Source organism: Aquarana catesbeiana, linkage group LG11 (assembly GCF_042186555.1).
Source record: "Aquarana catesbeiana isolate 2022-GZ linkage group LG11, ASM4218655v1, whole genome shotgun sequence".
In the NCBI taxonomy this organism is placed as follows: domain Eukaryota; kingdom Metazoa; phylum Chordata; class Amphibia; order Anura; family Ranidae; genus Aquarana; species Aquarana catesbeiana.
Genome location: NC_133334.1, coordinates 113,228,327 through 113,247,870, shown reverse-complemented (window position 1 = coordinate 113,247,870; position 19,544 = coordinate 113,228,327). Strand labels below are relative to the sequence as shown.

Genomic DNA, 19,544 nt, shown 5'->3' with positions numbered 1-19,544 from the left:
CAAAATCAATGGTGTACACTAAATCACCTAATGGAAAATAAATTAAGAATGGGATTTCGCGCAAACACATAAATAATGACGTCAATGTTGCGTGTGTCACGTGACCTGTGTACAACAACTAATTGACAATAGTGATAAAATAAAAACAAACAAAAAATATACAAAAAATTATATATAAAATAAGGCCCCTAGCCTAGGGCCAAATCATGGATGGTAAATCAAATAATAACACAATCCATCTGCTAAGTGTGGTGACTCCAGTGATGATGGTTAATAATTGTTCTTTAGATTGAAATCAAATACATCAAAGTGCTTCATTCCCTCTGTGTGTGTGCTCACAATGCCCTTACCTCAAGGGGCTTAAAAATAAGCCTTATTACAGATGTGAAGTGATGATCTAGGGGTGCCTGTTCTTCTGGTGGTGAGGTGATGTCCGCTGGTTACAGGTGAATGGATATCCCAATTTCTCCTGAATAGGGGTGTCTTGCTCTGTGTGTTGATCTCCAGGCCACAGAAAAAACGAAAGAAAAAAAGAGGGGGCTTCCAATGGTGTAGTAATTTTTAAAAATCCGGTTTATTAAAGTTAAAAAAGTAAATAAAATAACATCCACACTGTGGGTACAGTGTGGAACAGTGACAAGCAAAGATGGCGGCGGGACGCCGTCACCTGGTGCAAAACTTCCGGTTCACAGCTACAACATCCGGGGTCGAAACAGCGTCGAACGTTGTGTGTATCTCTTAGCTAGATCCTACGCGTTACGTCACGGGATTTTTAAAAATTACTACACCATTGGAAGCCCCCTCTTTTTTTTCTTTCGTTTTTTCTGTGGCCTGGAGATCAACACACAGAGCAAGACACCCCTATTCAGGAGAAATTGGGATATCCATTCACCTGTAACCAGCGGACATCACCTCACCACCAGAAGAACAGGCACCCCTAGATCATCACTTCACATCTGTAATAAGGCTTATTTTTAAGCCCCCTGAGGTAAGGGCATTGTGAGCACACACACAGAGGGAATGAAGCACTTTGATGTATTTGATTTCAATCTAAAGAACAATTATTAACCACTTGCCGACCGCCTAACGTATATATACGTCGGCAGAATGGCACGGGCAGGCAGAATCACGTACCTGTACGTGATCTGCCTCCCGCGGGCGGGGGGTCCGATCGGACCCCCCCCGGTGCCAGCGGCGGTCGGCATTTGACTGGGAGAGTCGGGAGGCGAGGGGGAGACCATCCGATCGTGGCCCCCCCCTCGCGATCGCTCCCAGCCAATCGGAATCCTCCCCTGCCTGTGTGTAGTTTCACACAGGCAGAGGATGTGATGTCATCTCTCCTCGGCTCGGCAGTTTCCGTTCCAGCGCCGAGGAGAGAAGACATGTAAGTGCACAACACACACACACACACACAGTAGAACATGCCAGGCATACTTTACACCCCCGATCCCCCCCCGATCGCCCCCCGATCCCCCCCCAATCACCCCCCCCCTGTCACAAACTGACAGCAAGCAGTATTTTTTTTTTTTTTCTGATTACTGCATGGTGTCAGTTTGTGACAGTTACAGTGTTAGGGCAGTGAGTATTACCCCCCTTTAGGTCTAGGATACCCCCCTAACCCCCCCTAATAAAGTTTTAACCCCTTGATCACCCCCTGTCACCAGTGTCACTAAGTGATCATTTTTCTGATCGCTGTATTAGTGTCGCTGGTGACGCTAGTTAGGAACGTAAATATTTAGGTTCGCCGTCAGCGTTTTATAGTGACAGGGACCCCCATATACTATCTAATAAATGTTTTAACCCCTTGATTGCCCCCTAGTTAACCCTTTCACCACTGATCACCGTATAACCGTTACAGGTGACGCTGGTTAGTTCGTTTATTTTTTATAGTGTCAGGGGACCCGCCGTTTATTACCGAATAAAGGTTTAGCCCCTGATCGCCCGGCGGTGATATGCGTCGCCCCAGGCAGCGTCAGATTAGCGCCAGTACCGCTAACACCCACGCACGCAGCATACGCCTCCCTTAGTGGTATAGTATCTGTACGGATCAATATCTGATCCGATCAGATCTATACTAGTGTCCCCAGCAGTTTAGGGTTCCCAAAAACGCAGTGTTAGCGGGATCAGCCCAGATACCCGCTAGCACCTGCGTTCTTCCCCTCCGCCCGGCCCAGGCCAAGTGCAGTATCGATCGATCACTGTCACTTACAAAACACTAAACGCATAACTGCAGCGTTCGCAGAGTCAGGCCTGATCCCTGCGATCGCTAACAGTTTTTTGGTAGCGTTTTGGTGAACTGGCAAGCACCAGCCCCAGGCAGCGTCAGGTTAGCGCCAGTACCGCTAACACCCACGCACGCACCGTACACCTCCCTTAGTGGTATAGTATCTGATCGGATCAATATCTGATCAGATCTATACTAGCGTCCCCAGCAGTTTAGGGTTCCCACAAACGCAGTGTTAGCGGGATCAGCCCAGATACCTGCTAGCACCTGCGTTTTGCCCCTCCGCCCGGCCCAGCCCAGCCCACCCAAGTGCAGTATCGATCGATCACTGACACTTACAAAACACTAAATGCATAACTGCAGCGTTCGCAGAGTCAGGCCTGATCCCTGCGATCGCTAACAGTTTTTTTGGTAGCGTTTTGGTGAACTGGCAAGCACCAGCAGCCTAGTACACCCCGGTCGTAGTCAAACCAGCACTGCAGTAACACTTGGTGACGTGGCGAGTCCCATAAGTGCAGTTCAAGCTGGTGAGGTGGCAAGCACAAGTAGTGTCCCGCTGCCACCAAGAAGACAAACACAGGCCCGTCGTGTCCATAGTGCCCTTCCTGCTGCATTCGCCAATCCTAATTGGGAACCCACCGCTTCTGCAGCGCCCGTACTTCCCCCATTCACATCCCCAACCAAATGCAGTCGGCTGCATGAGAGGCATTTTCTTTATGTCCTCCCGAGTACCCCTACCCAGCGAACCCCCCCAAAAAAGATGTTGTGTCTGCAGCAAGCGCGGATATAGGCGTGACACCCGCTATTATTGTCCCTCCTGTCCTGACAATCCTGGTCTTTGCATTGGTGAATGTTTTGAACGCTACCATTCACTAGTTGAGTATTAGCGTAGGGTACAGCATTGCACAGACTAGGCACACTTTCACAGGGTCTCCCAAGATGCCATCGCATTTTGAGAGACCCGAACCTGGAACCGGTTACAGTTATAAAAGTTAGTTACAAAAAAAAAGTGTAAAAAAAAAAAAAAAAACACAAACAAAAATATAAAATAAAAAAAAATAGTTGTCGTTTTATTGTTCTCTCTCTCTATTCTCTCTCTATTGTTCTGCTCTTTTTTACTGTATTCTATTCTGCAATGTTTTATTGTTATTATGTTTTATCATGCTTGCTTTTCAGATATGCAATTTTTTATACCTTACCGTTTACTGTGCTTTATTGTTAACCATTTTTTTGTCTTCAGGTACGCCATTCACGACTTTGAGTGGTTATACCAGAATGATGCCTGCAGGTTTAGGTATCATCTTGGTATCATTCTTTTCAGCCAGCGATTGGCTTTCATGTAAAAGCAATCCTAGCAGCTAATTAGCCTCTAGACTGCTTTTACAAGCAGTGGGAGGGAATGCTCCCCCCCCCAACGTCTTCCGTGTTTTTCTCTGGCTCTCCTGTCTCAACAGGGAACCTGAGAATGCAGCCGGTGATTCAGCCAGCTGACCATAGAGCTGATCAGAGACCAGAGTGGCTCCAAACATCTCTATGGCCTAAGAAACCGGAAGCTACGAGCATTTTATGACTTAGATTTCGCCGGATGTAAACAGCGCCATTGGGAAATTGGGAAAGCATTTTATCACACCGATCTTGGTGTGGTCAGATGCTTTGAGGGCAGAGGAGAAATCTAGGGTCTAATAGACCCCAATTTTTGCAAAAAAGAATATCTGTCACTACCTATTGCTATGATAGGGGATATTTACATTCCCTGAGATAACAATAAAAATGATTTAAAAAAAAAAAAAATGAAAGGAACAGTTTAAAAATAAGTTAAAAAAATAATAATAAAGAAAAAAAAAAAAAAAAGCACCCCTGTCCCCCCTGCTCTCGTGCTAAGGCGAACGCAAGCGTCGGTCTGGCGTCAAATGTAAACAGCAATTGCACCATGCATGTGAGGTATCACCGCGAACGTCAGATCGAGGGCAGTAATTTTAGCAGTAGACCTCCTCTGTAAATCTAAAGTGGTAACCTGTAAAGGCTTTTAAAGGCTTTTAAAAATGTATTTAGTTTGTCGCCACTGCACGTTTGTGCGCAATTTTAAAGCATGTCATGTTTGGTATCCATGTACTCGGCCTAAGATCATCTTTTTTATTTCATCAAACATTTGGGCAATATAGTGTGTTTTAGTGCATTAAAATTTAAAAAAGTGTGTTTTTTTCCCCAAAAAATGCGTTTGAAAAATCGCTGCGCAAATACTGTGTGAAAAAAAAATGAAACACCCACCATTTTAATCTGTAGGGCATTTGCTTTAAAAAAATATATAATGTTTGGGGGTTCAAAGTAATTTTCTTGCAAAAAAAAAATATTTTTTTATGTAATCAAAAAGTGTCAGAAAGGGCTTTGTCTTCAAGTGGTTAGAAGAGTGGGTGATGTGTGACATAAGCTTCTAGATGTTGTGCATAAAATGCCAGGACAGTTCAAAAACCCCCCCAAATGACCCCATTTTGGAAAGTAGACACCCCAAGCTATTTGCTGAGAGGCATGTCGAGTCCATGGAATATTTTATATTGTGACACAAGTTGCGGGAAAGAGACAATTTTTTATTTTTTTTATTTTTTTTTGCGCAAAGTTGTCACTAAATGATATATTGCTCAAACATGCCATGGGAATATGTGAAATTACACCCCAAAATACATTCTGTTGCTTCTCCTGAGTACGGGGATACCACATGTATGAGACTTTTTGGGAGCCTAGCCGCGTACGGGACCCCGAAAACCAAGCACCGCCTTCAGGCTTTCTAAGGCCGTAAATTTTTGATTTCACTCTTCACTGCCTATCACAGTCTCGGAGGCCATGGAATGCCCAGGTGGCAAAAAAACCCCCCAAATGACCCCATTTTGGAAAGTAGACACCCCAAGCTATTTGATGAGAGGTATAGTGAGTATTTTGCAGACCTCACTTTTTGTCACAAAGTTTTGAAAATTGAAAAAAAAAATTTTTTTTTCTCGTCTTTCTTTATTTTCAAAAACAAATGAGAGCTGCAAAATACTCACCATGCCTCTCAGCAAATAGCTTGGGGTGTCTACTTTCCAAAATGGGGTCATTTGGGGGGGGTTTGTGCCACCTGGGCATTCCATGGCCTCCGAAACTGTGATAGGTAGTGAGGAGTAAAATCAAAAATGTACGCCCTTAGAAATCCTGAAGGCAGTGATTGGTTTTTGGGGCCCCGTACGCGGCTAGGCTCCCAAAAAGTCCCACACATGTGGTATCCCCGTACTCAGGAGAAGCAGCTAAATGTATTTTGGGGTGCAATTCCACATATGCCCATGGCCTGTGTGAGCAATATATCATTTAGTGACAACTTTTTGTAATTTTTTTTTTTTTTTGTCATTATTCAATCACTTGGGACAAAAAAAATGAATATTCAATGGGCTCAACATGCCTCTCAGCAAATTCCTTGGGGTGTCTACTTTCCAAAATGGGGTCATTTGTGGGGGTTTTGTACTGTCCTGCCATTTTAGCACCTCAAGAAACGACATAGGCAGTCATAAATTAAAGGCTGTGTAAATTCCAGAAAATGTACCCTAGTTTGTAGGCGCTATAACTTTTGCGCAAACCAATAAATATACACTTATTGACATTTTTTCTACCAAAGACATGTGGCCGAATACATTTTGGCCTAAATGTATGACTAAAATTGAGTTTATTGGATTTTTTTTAGAACAAAAAGTAGAAAATATCATTTTTTTTCAAAATTTTCGGTCTTTTTCCGTGTATAGTGCAAAAAATAAAAACGGCAGAGGTGATCAAATACCATCAAAAGAAAGCTCTATTTGTGGGAAGAAAAGGACGCAAATTTCGTTTGGGTACAGCATTGCATGACCGCGCAATTAGCAGTTAAAGCGACGCAGTGCCGAATTGTAAAAAGTGCTCTGGTCAGGAAGGGGGTAAAACCTTCCGGGGCTGAAGTGGTTAACCATCATCACTGGAGTCACCACACTTAGCAGATGGATTGTGTTATTATTTGATTTACCATCCATGATTTGGCCCTAGGCTAGGGGCCTTATTTTATATATAATTTTTTGTATATTTTTTGTTTGTTTTTATTTTATCACTATTGTCAATTAGTTGTTGTACACAGGTCACGTGACACACGCAACATTGACTACAGCATTATGTACAGGAAATACAACACATCATAAAAAAATGTATAGCATAGCATATCACTGAGCATTAGCGACATCTAGTGTCCTGATTGTGAACTGCAGTCAATAGGCTAAGCTGAAAGTTGTTGTATCTCCAACACCCCTTCTCAACAGCTAAGGCTTAGTCTGTTAAACCCATCTTCTTTGTAAGCCTTGAATGTCTTTCAGCGGTCAGGGGCTTTGTGAGGATATCTGCTGTCATATCCTCGGTTGGGCCATAAAGTAACTCAAGAAGACCTTGCTCTTGAAGATCCTTAAGAAAGTGGATCTTCACATCAATGTGCTTGGTTCTTGAATGAACTCCTTCCATGTGCGCAAGTACAAGGCATCCTTGATTGTCCTCAGATTTCTGTTGGTCCCAGTTGTGGTTGACCCAAGTCTGTTAATAGCTGTCTCAGCCATATAACTTCTTGACTTGCGTGCACTGCAGCAACGTATTCTGCTTCAGTAGATGACAGTGTAACAGAGAGTTGCTTTTTAATAGTCCAACTGATGGCACCTCCTGACAGAAAAAATAAGTAGCCACTGGTAGATTTTCTGTCACTGATGTCTCCTGCCCAGTCAGCATCCACATATCCTGTTAAGGTGCTTTCATCACTTGCCAGTAACTTTAACTTGTAGTGCAAAGTCCCTTTAAGATAGCGAATGATTCGCTTTACAGCATTCCAGTCCCTTTTACTTGGCATCAAAACCTTTCTGCATAGGATTTCAACAGTTGCTGCAATGTCCGGCCTTGTAACAGTGGTAAGGTACAGCAATTTCCCTATTGCTTTACTGTATTGAGTATTAGTAGGTAATGGGTTATCTTGACAATTCATCTCATTTAGGTAGTTGGTTTCCATGGGAGACTTTACTGGTTTGGCGTCTTCCATTCCAAATGTTTCAATTATTTCTTGTATTTTGTGTCTTTGGTTCAGAAGGAAGCTGCCATCTTCCTCGCTCTCAATCTGGATACCGAGGTAATTCTTTATGTTGCCAAGATCTTTGGTGTCAAAGTGCTGATTTAGTTTTTCCAGTATTTCTGCTTCGTCCCTTTCTTGCTCAAAGCAAATCAGGATATCATCCACATAAATAAGCATATAGACCTGTTTGCCAGTTTCTTTGTGTATAAGCAGGGGTCTGCTTTACTCCTTAGAAAGTTTTGATGTGTAAGCACTTCATTTATTTTTATATTCCACGCTCTGGCTGCTTGCTTTGACTCTTGCGAAATTTGCATACCAGGACTAACCTTTGTTCATCTTTGAATCCTGGCGGCTGTTCCATGTCAATTTCTTCTGTTAAATCGCCATGTAGAAACGCGGTTTTCACATCAAAATGTTTCACTTGCATTTTCCTTGTGACGGCCACTGTCAGAAAAGTCCGTATTGTAGTGTGCTTGACTACTGGTGCAAACGTCTCATCATAGTCCTCTCCGTATTTTTGAGAATAGCCCTTGGCTACTAGTCTTGCTTTCTACTGTTCAATTGTGCCATCTGCATTGTATTTCACTTTCAAAGTCCATTTACAGCCTATGGCTTTCCCTCCGGGTGGTAGTTCTGTAAGTGTCCATGTTTTAGTGTCATGCATGGATTTCATCTCTTCCTCAGCAGCCTTTATCCATTTACTTGCTTCTTGTTCTGAAAGCTGAGATATATCTTCCCTCAGCTTGCAGGTTCATTGATACTGGCCGTACTTGCTATGTATGAGAGACGTATAGGTGGTTTACCTTTGTTTTCTCTTGTTGAACGTCTCATTTTTGTGTCTGAGTCTTCTTGTGTCTGCTCTTCAGTACTGACTGAGTCTGCACTTACTTCAATTGTTTGTTCGGAAGTTACAGAAACAGGCTGGTCAATGTCGGTTTTCTCTTCTATTCTTGCTTCCACTTCTTGTCATTACGTTATCTCTTAAATCTTCAACAAAGGTTATGCTGTTGCTAATGGTAACCTTATTTGTTTTGGGATTTAGGATTTTGTAACCCTTGACATTGTCACTGTATCCAACAAAGATATCTTCAAACGCTCTGTTCTGGAGTTTGGTGCATTTTTTATCAGGTATGTATATGAATGCTTTGCATCCAAAACCTCTTAGGTTTTTTACACTTGGCTTCTCATTGTGCCATAGTTTATATGGGGTTTTCTCCGCTGTTCTGGAAAGAAGTCTGTTCTGCAAATATGTAGCAGTCATGGCTGCCTCACCCCAGTATTTTTGTGGTAGTCCAGAGTCTGTCAGCATACATCTGATCATTTCAGTCAGAGTTCTATTCTTTCAGCTACTCCGTTTTGTTCTGGTGTATACGGGACTGTCTTTTGATGTTCTATTCCATTCTGTTTTAAGTACTCTTGTATCTTACCTCCTATGAATTTGCCTCCGTTATCGATCCGAAGTATGAGAGGCTTCCTCTGAAACTTGTTACTAGTCTTTATTATATAGTCTTGCAATTTGTCGAAAACTTCACTCTTGTGTTGCATTAGGTAGGTGACTGTGTATCTTGAATAGTTGTCTATGAAAGTCACTATGTACCTGTTGCCTCCAGGTGTTGGTGGGTTTAGGGGACCACACACGTCAGTGTGAACTAAGTCAAGTGGTCTTGAAGCTCTCTTCTGACTGATTTTGGGAACTGTTGCTCTTGTAGCTTTGGATTTAATGCAACATTCACACTTAACCGTAACTGGACAAGGGGATACTGTTAGATCCCTTGTCAGATTTCTCCTCTGTACTTCCTGTATGGGTGTCTGTGACCTAGACGCCTGTGCCATATATGTATACAGTCATTGTGCTTGTGTGTACATAGTCTCGCCTTTCCCTTCACTGTGTCGAGGTGATAAAGATGATCATCCAACTTGGCACTTGCTATTGTCTGTTTGCCGTTTAGAACACTTGTCACCTTGGAATTTTACAGTGAGTCCTCTGGCCGTTAGATGCTTCACAGACAAGAGTCCTCCTTCTAAATTAGGAACATAAAGCACATCTTTCACTGGTATGGCTAGATTGTTACCGCATAATCCGGGCATACGAGGGTTCCATGCCCATATCCTTCTGCATATATTTTGCTTCCATCTGCGAGATAAATAGTTTCTTTGTTCTTCAGATCAAGTTCTGTAAAGAAAATTTTATCACTCGTCATTTCCTTCCCATGGATTATTGATTGTGGTTTTGACCTTTTGTTTAGCGCAAGAGGGACGCTGTCTCATTTGCCCTGCTTTCCATATAGTACAGTCTTTCTTTATGTGACCCTGTTTGTGGCATTTGAAACACACTCTGGTCTATTTCCTGTGTACCCTTGCATCTGTAGCTTTAAGAGCGGTTCTTGTGTCGGTTTCTGTGGAGTCATGCACCAATTCCTTTCTTCTCTGATACTCATCTATGAGCCTGTTTTTACAAATGCTAGCGTCAGATCTGTCTCAGGTCGTGTCTCCAGTGCATTGATTAGTGCGGTATATGTATCGGGCAAACTGCATAACAACATGGCTGCAGTGTGACTGTCTGTTTTATTCTCCCCGATTGATCTGAGTTGCGCAATCACTTCCAGCATTGCATTTATATGCTCCTGCATATCCTGTTTTCTGCCAAGTCTCATTTTGTAAAGTTTCTGCAGCAAAAACAGCTTGCTGTTTAAACTGGATCTTTCATGCAGTCTTTTCAGTACATCCCACATGCCTTTCGCTATGTCCTCATGGCGTATATGAATGAGCTGATCATCCTCCACTAGTAAACTTATGGTGGCCCGTGCCTGTCTGTTTTTCTTGTCACAGTCCTGATTGTTATCCTGTGGCCTCTCTGTGGTGGTAACCTCCCACATGTCGTCTCTGGATAATAGCATTTCCACTTTGAACTTCCAAAACTGATAATTGTCATTGTTCAGCTTGGCCACTGAGTTTAAGCTCTGAGTTTCTGTCCATTTTTTTTCTCTCCTTTATATACGAACAGTCTTACTTGTCTATAGGAGATGTCACTGGAAAACTTCCATATGTCGATCTCCGCATCAGCCACACTGTCTCCCGTTCGAGACTTTGCTCTGCCTGGGCCGCACCTGGTCATAAGACTTTATCCGGACACTGGGCCCATAACCTGTTGCAGAGTACGATTGCTGGGTGCAGTGGAGTTAATTCAGATTAGACGTTGTGGAGTAACAGGAACTGGTTTCTTTATTGGAACATAACCACACTAGCAAAAATGTCACCTCACATGGTAAGAACAACACAGACAGGAAAAAGAAACCAACGAGTACAGCATTATGTACAGGAAATACAACACATCATAAAAAAATGTATAGCATAGCATATCACTGAGTATTAGAGACATCTAGTGTCCTGATTGTGAACTGCAGTCAATAGACTAAGCTGAAAGTTGTTGTATCTCCAACAATATTACCAAAATTCAGTGCAGTGGTGACACCTGGGAAAACCAGCAAAGCCAAGTAAGATACATCTAGCATATAGGGGCAACACTGAATAGGAAGAGCACCCAAAGCAGAATCATTTTTTTGTGGTTTTACAAATTTTCTCTGCCCTGCTGACCCCCTTTCCTCTGCCCTGCTGACCCCCTGTCCTCTGCCCTGCTAAACCCCTTTCCTCTGCCCCGCTGACCTCCTGTCCTCTGGCCTGCTGACCCCATGTCCTCTGGCCTGATAAGGCCTGTTATCTGCCCTGCAGACTGCTGTACTCTGCCCTGCTGACCCACTAAACACTGGCCTACTGACCCTTGTAGACTCCCCTGCTAACTACATGCTTTGTATTAAGGAAGCCTATTCATTTGAATAGGCTGCCTAACACACTACAACAGATGAAAAATTGGAGCTGCCTAATTTTTGCTGGTGTAGTGGACCTCAGTGCACAGTAGTGCATTATCGCATGTTGTGAAAGTGCATTGGGAATTGGTACCACAGCATACCAACACAAAAAACATGCGTTACTATAGTACAGTGGTGTGAATGGATCCTGAGAGGCAGTTGGAGCACTAACAACAGTAGGTAGGAACAGAACAGAGAACAATGGCATGGAGATCTTGGCATTAGAGCCCCAAGGAAGGTATATGGAGCTTCACCTAAACTGAAATATCACTTTTGTGTGTACTGACTCTTTAAGAGCATTGTTTCTCTTTTGTGGCAAAAAAAAGTTTAGGCCCTGTTCATATTAGGCAATTTATGTCGAAATCATGGAAAACCAAGTGATGTGCATTTGGGTGCCATTATTCTTAAAAAGCTTCTTTTGAGCGACAAACACGCATCGAGCAGACTCGTGTAATTTGCAATGGTACAAAGCACATCCCCATGTACAGTGCATCTATGGTCAAATTTATATTCATTTCCACAGTGCACATTGCATTTTTATTTTTTCTAGCCTATAAATCTGAATGATCTTGAAGCTTGTAAACTTACTTTGTGAAGATCGCTACACATTTATTTCCTTCAATTCTGTGACATGTATTCATTATGCTCTGTAAGTAGGCACTGTGGTGTGGCAGTGAAGATAAACATTATTTCACCCAGGGCATCAAGTTTGGCGTCACACTTGAGAGAAGCTCTACATTCACACACCCCTGGTCCCCTGCCCAGAGAGAGAAGTTCAAGTGTAATAAATAAAGAAGTCATAAGATGGTGGTAATAATATTTATGGTCGGAGCCCTCTGCCCTGAGATATATGAACCACATAAACACATCACAAGACTAATAACATAAATAGACCTGAAGTATGCCCTGGTCTGCTGGACGGTAAGCCCTGGTCTGCTGGGCGGTATGCCAAGAGAAGGGCACAAAAGACTTGGTTAGGGAGGTAATTATTTATTTAAGTTTAATAACACACTACAGGGCAAGGTTGCTGAAGGCTTGTGACACCACCAGTGAGGGTGTTGGGTGTGAGAATAGATAAAACCTGAGCCATCCAACGTGCACGCGGCCTAGTCATGTGGAATTAAGCTGCTTGACACCGCAGGTGTTTCTGGGGTGAGCTTTATGGCATGCGAGGTAGATATGGAGGAGTTTGCAGTGAGGAAAGTTGCAACCCCCGAAGTTTAAATTGTTGCAGATAGCTGCGCCCCCTAGTGCTCGGATGGGTCGTCCTAACCTGTCCGACTGGGACAGCAGTGTAAATGCTGTTGGATTTTGAGCTGCACTAGAGATGGAGGAAAAGTTGGGGAGGCGTCTGCCACCTAACTCAGAACACCAGTTAGCCGTATGGGTGGAAGACTGGCAGTTAGTACAGAGTGGGGAGCGTAGGCCAGCGAAATGGCGACTGAACAGCTCTGTATCGATGGTGCTCCAGTTGATAGTCACCTGGAACTGAGAGAGTCTGGCTGCTGCCTTGGCTGAAAATGAGCGGTGGTAGTCATAAATGAACATCCTCCATACTTGTAACCTAGATCCGCTACTGCATGCAGATACATGTCCAGTTCTTCCCTCCTGTTGGGGTTGACCATGCAAAGCACGTCTCTGAGCATCCCAAAGGCCAGCACAAACTCTGACAGTGAGTTTGCGGGTAATCCTATGGTCTTTGGCCTTCAGGATGACGGAGACATAACCCCATGAATATGACTTGTTTTCAGCCAAGTCGTGAGAACTGATATGAGAAGGGATGCCAAGTTAACGTCCTTGCCATCCAGGATGTCCATCCTGGTGCCTGCTGGGACGAGATGCGCAGGGAAGACAGTGGTGCAGATGTTGTGTAAGTGAGGGTACGGGGGTGACGGTGGTGACTGGAGATGGTAGGGGCGCAGCTTGGCGTACCTCCAGGGCTCCCACTCTGGCCTGGACTTCAGTGACTGCTGTTGACAGTGTGGTCACCAAGGAGTGCAGCTGAGTAATTGCTGAGGAAATTGACTGCAGTGACGCCTGGGTGCCTGGTAGGGCTGCCACTGGTGGTGGAAACAGCAGCCTAAAAAGCTCAGCTTTCCTAGCTGTGGCAGGGTAGGGAATACTCCTGTTCCGCAGTTCTTCTGTGAGCTTGGGGATGGTCCAAGCTCTGGGAGACTGCAAGCCGCTGCTTGCTGAGCCTGCACCGGGTGACGGCGGGGCGGAGGCGAAGTCATCACTGTCGGCCTGCGACATGGCGTCAGCTAAAATAAAGAGGGGAAATGCATATGTTTAAGGTAAGTTGGAAAGGTAGGAGGGGATAGATGCGTTTGGGTAGATAAGATGGAAAGCAGAAGGAAAACAAAAAGGACAGGACAAGGAGCGATAGGCGTAGTGACAGCTAGTTTGCGTGTGAGCGCTGTTGAGTGTAGTTTTAGAAAACTCAAAAGACTGTGTGGCAACCAAGGTGAGACAGGAACTGACTGGCTAGGTAACCAATAGCTCGGGTGCCCGTCTATGCTCGGCATAGACTAATGAACCAGAGCCTCCCAGGGCGATCTGGGGCGGGTAGCTGAAGTCTGGTATTCTAAGTAGGAATGTTGCGATCTGTAGTGTATTGACGTATGTTCGGTCTGCTAACGCTTGCACTGCCAGCAAGCTGGACATTAGGCGACCTTGTCTGCGTAGTGAAGGATTTTGCTTCGAAAACAGAGTGAAATGCAGAGAATTTTGTGACAGTTACTAAACGCCTCAGGAGCAAGTCAAATTGTGTATGAAAGTATTTAAGAGAAAAGTAAAGGGGCATCCCTTTGAACTTCGCACCTGACTTGAAGCCCTAGTAGTGAAGTCTTGGTTGGGGTCGAGAACTGGGTCGACCGGGAACCTGTAGTAGGGTGACATAGGAAAATTGTGTTGAGTAGGGGGATTGCTAGCTGTTCAGGGCAGTAGCTGGCCCCCTGGTGAAGAGATGCAAGTTTGTTGTTTGTTTTTGTTTACCTGAGGAGTATACTGTCTAAACCTGGTGCAGGATGAACCAACTGGAAACTCTACTGACCTAAAATGGGAAAGCGATAGAGAAATAGGTGAGTAGCCGTGTTGCTACTGGAGATGAGTGGCCGTTTTGAGCCATTTGCAGAAATGCTTGCAGCGATTGCAAGTAAGCAGCCTTTTAGAAAGGCTAACAAAGTTAGCGGAATTTTTGGTTGTGTAGGAATGACCGCGCGCAACATTGTACAAATAGATGGAGTGAGTTGTGTATGTTTATGCATGATAGAACGTAAGGCTGGGGATGCGAATCATAAGTACTACTGTATTCGTATTGTCGATGCGACTAGTTCGAACCGGGCTGTAGTGTGAGCACCGGTGGTGTTGTTTGTGAGGGATTCGAATAGTTAAGCGGGTGATGCGACTGGACTCGGATCGGTTGGTGAAGTTTGTATTTCTGAGGATCCGAATCGTTGCGCTGATGATGCGACTAGATTCGAATTGGCTGTAGATGCAAGGTGACTAAGGGGCTTGCGTGCTGGATCCGAATCGTAGCGCCGATGATATGACTTGGATCGACTGATGGTGATGGTGGTTGAAGGGGCTTGTGTTTGCCGAGGATCTGAACCATAGAGCTGAAGCTGCGACTAGATTTGTATCGGCTGTTGGTGAGTGCTTGGTATCCAGTAAGAGGTGTAGGGAGTCAGTTAGGTGAAGTGGATGTTTCCTAGGAGGTGTAGGGGGTCAGTAGGTGGAGTGTGGGTTTAGTAGGAGGTGTGGTGTATGGGACCAGGATCGGGACCATGCGCCGCTAATGTGACTTGATTCGTAAGTGGCTCTACGTGCTATTCGTATTGTTCATAATGCCTAGTCGGCTAAATACGAATGGTGCCGATCGGAGGGCTAGCATGAGTCGTTACGTCCCAGATGCGACTGGGCTTGACTGAGAAACAGAGCTAGGCAGAAAGTGCGAATACATGCGAATGACATTGTAAGACCTACGAAGCCGTAAGGGCGGTTTACGAAGGGGAACATGATAACATAACGATTTGAGTTTTGTAGGAACGGTAACAAAAAGTCCTACCTGCTACAGCGAGTGCGTAACGGTCGACGAAAACCTGCAAACAGGGGGAACTGCACTGAACACCCTGGATCTCGACAGCACGAACTCACGGACATGCAGTGAGTTGGCAAAGTTGGCCTGGTGACGTAATACCGCGCACTGGAACCGACACAGACCATCGTGGGTGGTCTGGTTAAATACCCCCCCGGGCTCCTCCCATAATTTCAGGCCACCATACTGGCCTTCCTATATATATATCAGTCATTTCAAAGTCTTGGTAATAGCGACTCGCTACACATGTAGCGTAAAGGTCAACATAATCACTGCATAGGTGAAGTTTGAATAAGGAGTTTTCAAGCCTCATTCCATAACGAATTAGAAGGGCATTGCCATGAAAGAAGAAGTGAGCCAAGAAGCAGGTCTTCTTTCCCAGTGGCACCCCTCCTAATTCCACGCAGTGGTGAGGCTTGAAATCACCTCATTCTTCAGTCATGGCTGCCTTATTAAAGAGGTAGTAAACTCCGCATTGTGACTTTTACCTACTGGTAAGCTTATAAAAAAGCTTACCAGTAGGTAAAATGAATTTCTCCTAAGCGTGCACTGTTTAGAAGTTATTTGCTTCTTTGGGAGTCGTGATGTCAACGGCGAATGTGCTCTGAAGAAACTACATGCTCTTGCCGTTCCGTGACTCCTGTGTGCATGCGCAGGAGTGACGTCATTGCGGCTCAGCCATTCAAGCCAGAGCCCTTGAAGGAAGACCGAGTGAAGATGGAAGCCATTTCAGCTTGCCGCTGGAGGGCTTCGTTTTAAGGTTAATCTTTCATAATGTGCTAGTATGTGATGCATAATAGCACATTATGATATTACCTTGGACCGGATTTTTTTTTTTTGTAACGAGTTTACTATCGGTTTAAAGACATTTTTTTGTTGCGGAGGTGCTCCTAATCTGCCACGAAGGTGAAGATTGAATGAAGCCATGTCATGCCTCACCTCTGATGCGGATTTGGAGGGGCGCCACTGGGAAAGTGAATTATTAAAGACCTGTTTCTGGGCTCTTCTTCTGTAGTGGCAGCCCCCTCCTAATCTGCCCCAGAGGTATGGCTTAAAATCGCCTCATAAAGCACTGATGCTTTCTTCTGGCATGGTGGCCAGGGTTGACACCTTTTCTCCAAGCCAAACCCAGACACTTTAGCTGTGTACTGCATTTTTTTGTAGTATACACTATAGGATTGTAAAAGACCTGGGGCACCTTTGGGTGCCCCAAGGAGAGTAGTAATGGGCAGTGGGTGTGGACAAATTGTGTTAACAGTGGTGAAAGGGGCATGCTTAAACAAAACAAAAACATTATTGTATTCATAAAATATGTTTAGTTCAATAAAACAAATGTCACTGTAAAAATATGAACTTAGCCTACCTAAAAGTGGACAGAGTAAGTCAATAGAGTGGTGGAGAGCAGAGATTGGTGTCAGTAGGGCAGTGGGCGGTGTCAGTAGTTTTTTTAATTTTATGTTTGTATGTTTTTATTATTTTTTTTCTTTTTTTTTTAGAAGCCCCGTTAAGAGGCTTTGAAAATATCAGGGGTCTAAACAGGCCCCTGATGTCTCAATTTTGACACTGAGAAAGGGACTGAGGTCAGAGGTTGCCCAGTCCCTTTCTCTACAGCCTCAGTTGCACTGGACAGTGATTGAAAAGTGCTCTGTGCTGAGCACCTCCCAGTTCATTCACAAACTGAAGCATAGTAAACACAGTTCTCTATGCTCCAGTTACGAAGGGACAGAGTAGCAATTGGTACTGATCACTCACTGTGTTCATTCAGAAAAAGAAGGTAAATTAAATATATACTGGCTCCTTCCCCCACTGAACAACCTAAAATGATCCCCCTGCAGAAGATGGTGTGAGAAGAGAGATGGGAAACTGGCAGCGCTGCAGGAAGGAGGGAAGGGGGCAGTAGAAAGAAGTGGAACCTGGACAGGAGGGAGGGTGGTGGGGGCAGCATTTACTAGAACCAATCACCTGTATTTTTCTCCTGCAACCGCTAATTTCTGGCAGAAGGGAGAAAAGGGAAGCTGGCTTTCAGCTGCTGCAGGAGGAAAATACAGATCTTCTCAAGACCTCCTGCTCTCTAGTTTACTCATCACCTCCTCCCATGCTCGCCTCCAGGACTTTTCCAGAGCCTCTCCAAGCCTATGGGGTACCCCTTACCCCAATATGTGCGTCTATCTCCTACTCTATTAGCTTTTAGACAATCCCTGAAAACCCTCCTCTTCAGAGAAGCCTATCCTACCCACACCTAACAACTGTATTTTCATTTTCTCCATCTGATCATCCCCCACAGCTACTACCCTTTGTTCCACTTGACCCTCCCTTCTAGATTATAAGCTCTAACAAGCAGGGCCCTCTGATCCCTCCTGTATTGAATTGTATTGTAATTGTACTGTCTTCCTTGATGTTGTAAAGCGCTGCGCAAACTATTGGTGCTATATAAATCCTGTATAATAATAATAATAATAATAATAATAATACAGATGATTGGTTCTAGTAAATATCGCCCCTCCTGTCCAGATGTGACAGGGAGGCCACACAGGCATCCTGGAGCATGGGGACGGCGGCAAACCTCTCAGTGTGGCACCCAGCAATCACAGCTTGCAGTCAGCAAAGTACCATGGGACATGTAGTCCTTGCAGGGAATTGTGGAAAGAGATGGTCAGCATACAAACAAAAGTCAGAACACGAAAGGAGATTTTTAAAGTAAGCTTATATTGGATTGTCAAAAACAACTTTTGTTTGTATTGCTATTACAATGCTGATATTATAAAATGAAAGTGTGCACTGTGGCTATAGATAAAGGCAGCACACAGCAATAAACATATTCTTTGTAATGTATTGTGTGCTGCACTGCACGAAAATGCAAATGTAAAAAAAAATTCAAATAGAAAAGGTTAACGCAGAAGAGATATACATGCCCAAACTATTACGTCTCTAAATACAAAGGTGTGAATGGGCTCTAATAAAACTCACGAGTCACCTTTATTACTGAAATCCTATATACATTATGCTGCATCTTTTACAGTAATTTCCATTTTGATGGATTCAAGCAAAGTATCAAAGTGAAATAACTATTTTAGTATCAATTCTGCTAGCTGTGATTCCATATCCTAGAAACAAAAAATGGAACAGACCCAATAACTAAATTCATTTTAAGATTTTTAATTTTTTAACACAGTAGACCAAACAGAAGAGAGAATATCCAAAGAATATCCAGAGAATATCCGGAGAATAGATGTTAACAAAGTATATTGTATACCCATTTTTCTTTAAAGAGTATTTAGAATCCGGAGAAAATTCAACAAAGAAAGAGATACATCACATTCAATATCCTCAGAGGATGTCGTGAGACAGAGATGTAAAAAAAAGCATTATATGATGTTATATACAGGATATGTACAGTATATATGGTGAATAGGATTTGCATGTGGAGACAAGGAGAAGTAGGAGAGATGTAAATCCCAAAGACTCCAGTTAGGAGAGAGTCAATATACAATCACAAAACAATAACATTCCCATCAATTAATCCCATCCAAGATGCAGACCCAACCTTGGGCAATCTGTTCCAGAAACTGACAAAGAGCTAAAATTCCCAATAACAGGTTAATATCCATTTTAGGTATTATGGCCCTCTAATGTGTGAGGTATGTGAAGGGCCGCTTCTATATTTCCAAGTGACAGTGCTCCTCTCCCAACGGCCCCTCCAATCATTCTGGCACACACACGCAATCTATGAGACCAGAGGAGGAAGGGGGGCCAGGGCGTGGAGCCTGCACAGAGGAAGCTGCCTCTGGTACTGGCAGGCTTCACGGACATCAGAGGACAACATGCTGTGAGTAGCATTTGGGACAGAGGAATACTCTGTACTGGAATGGGGGGCTTTGTGGGAGGAGAGTCTTGCCTTGTACTTGGGGGGAGTGGAGTGTGGAGCTCTGTACTGCAATCTGGGGGGGGGAGGAGAGCTGTGCACCACTGCACTCTGTACACACCTCACCCCCTGCACTCTGCACCCACCTCACCCCCTGCACTCTGCACCCACCTCACCCCCTGCACTCTGCACCCACCTCACCCCCTGCACTCTGCACCCACCTCACCCCCTGCACTCTGCACCCACCTCACCCCCTGCACTCTGCACCCACCTCACCCCCTGCACTCTGCACCCACCTCACCCCCTGCACTCTGCACCCACCTCACCCCCTGCACTCTGCACCCACCTCACCCCCTGTACTCTGCACCCACCTCACCCCCTGCACTCTGCACCCACCTCACCCC

The 19,544-nt window shown here is 44.4% G+C and overlaps 1 protein-coding gene across 3 annotated transcripts in view; it reads left to right on the top strand.

The window, feature by feature from the left end:
- Positions 1 to 19,544, top strand: part of LOC141112267 (3-galactosyl-N-acetylglucosaminide 4-alpha-L-fucosyltransferase FUT3-like) — a 236,468-nt gene that overhangs the window by 188,402 nt on the left and 28,522 nt on the right. The window contains exon 1 of one of the 3 annotated variants that reach the window (XM_073604903.1): positions 18,990 to 19,104. The exons of the other annotated variants lie outside the window; for them this stretch is intronic. The gene's annotated coding sequence lies outside the window, so the exon portion shown is untranslated. Of the gene's footprint in view, positions 1 to 18,989; positions 19,105 to 19,544 lie in introns of those variants that run through there. 3 annotated transcript variants of the gene reach the window in all.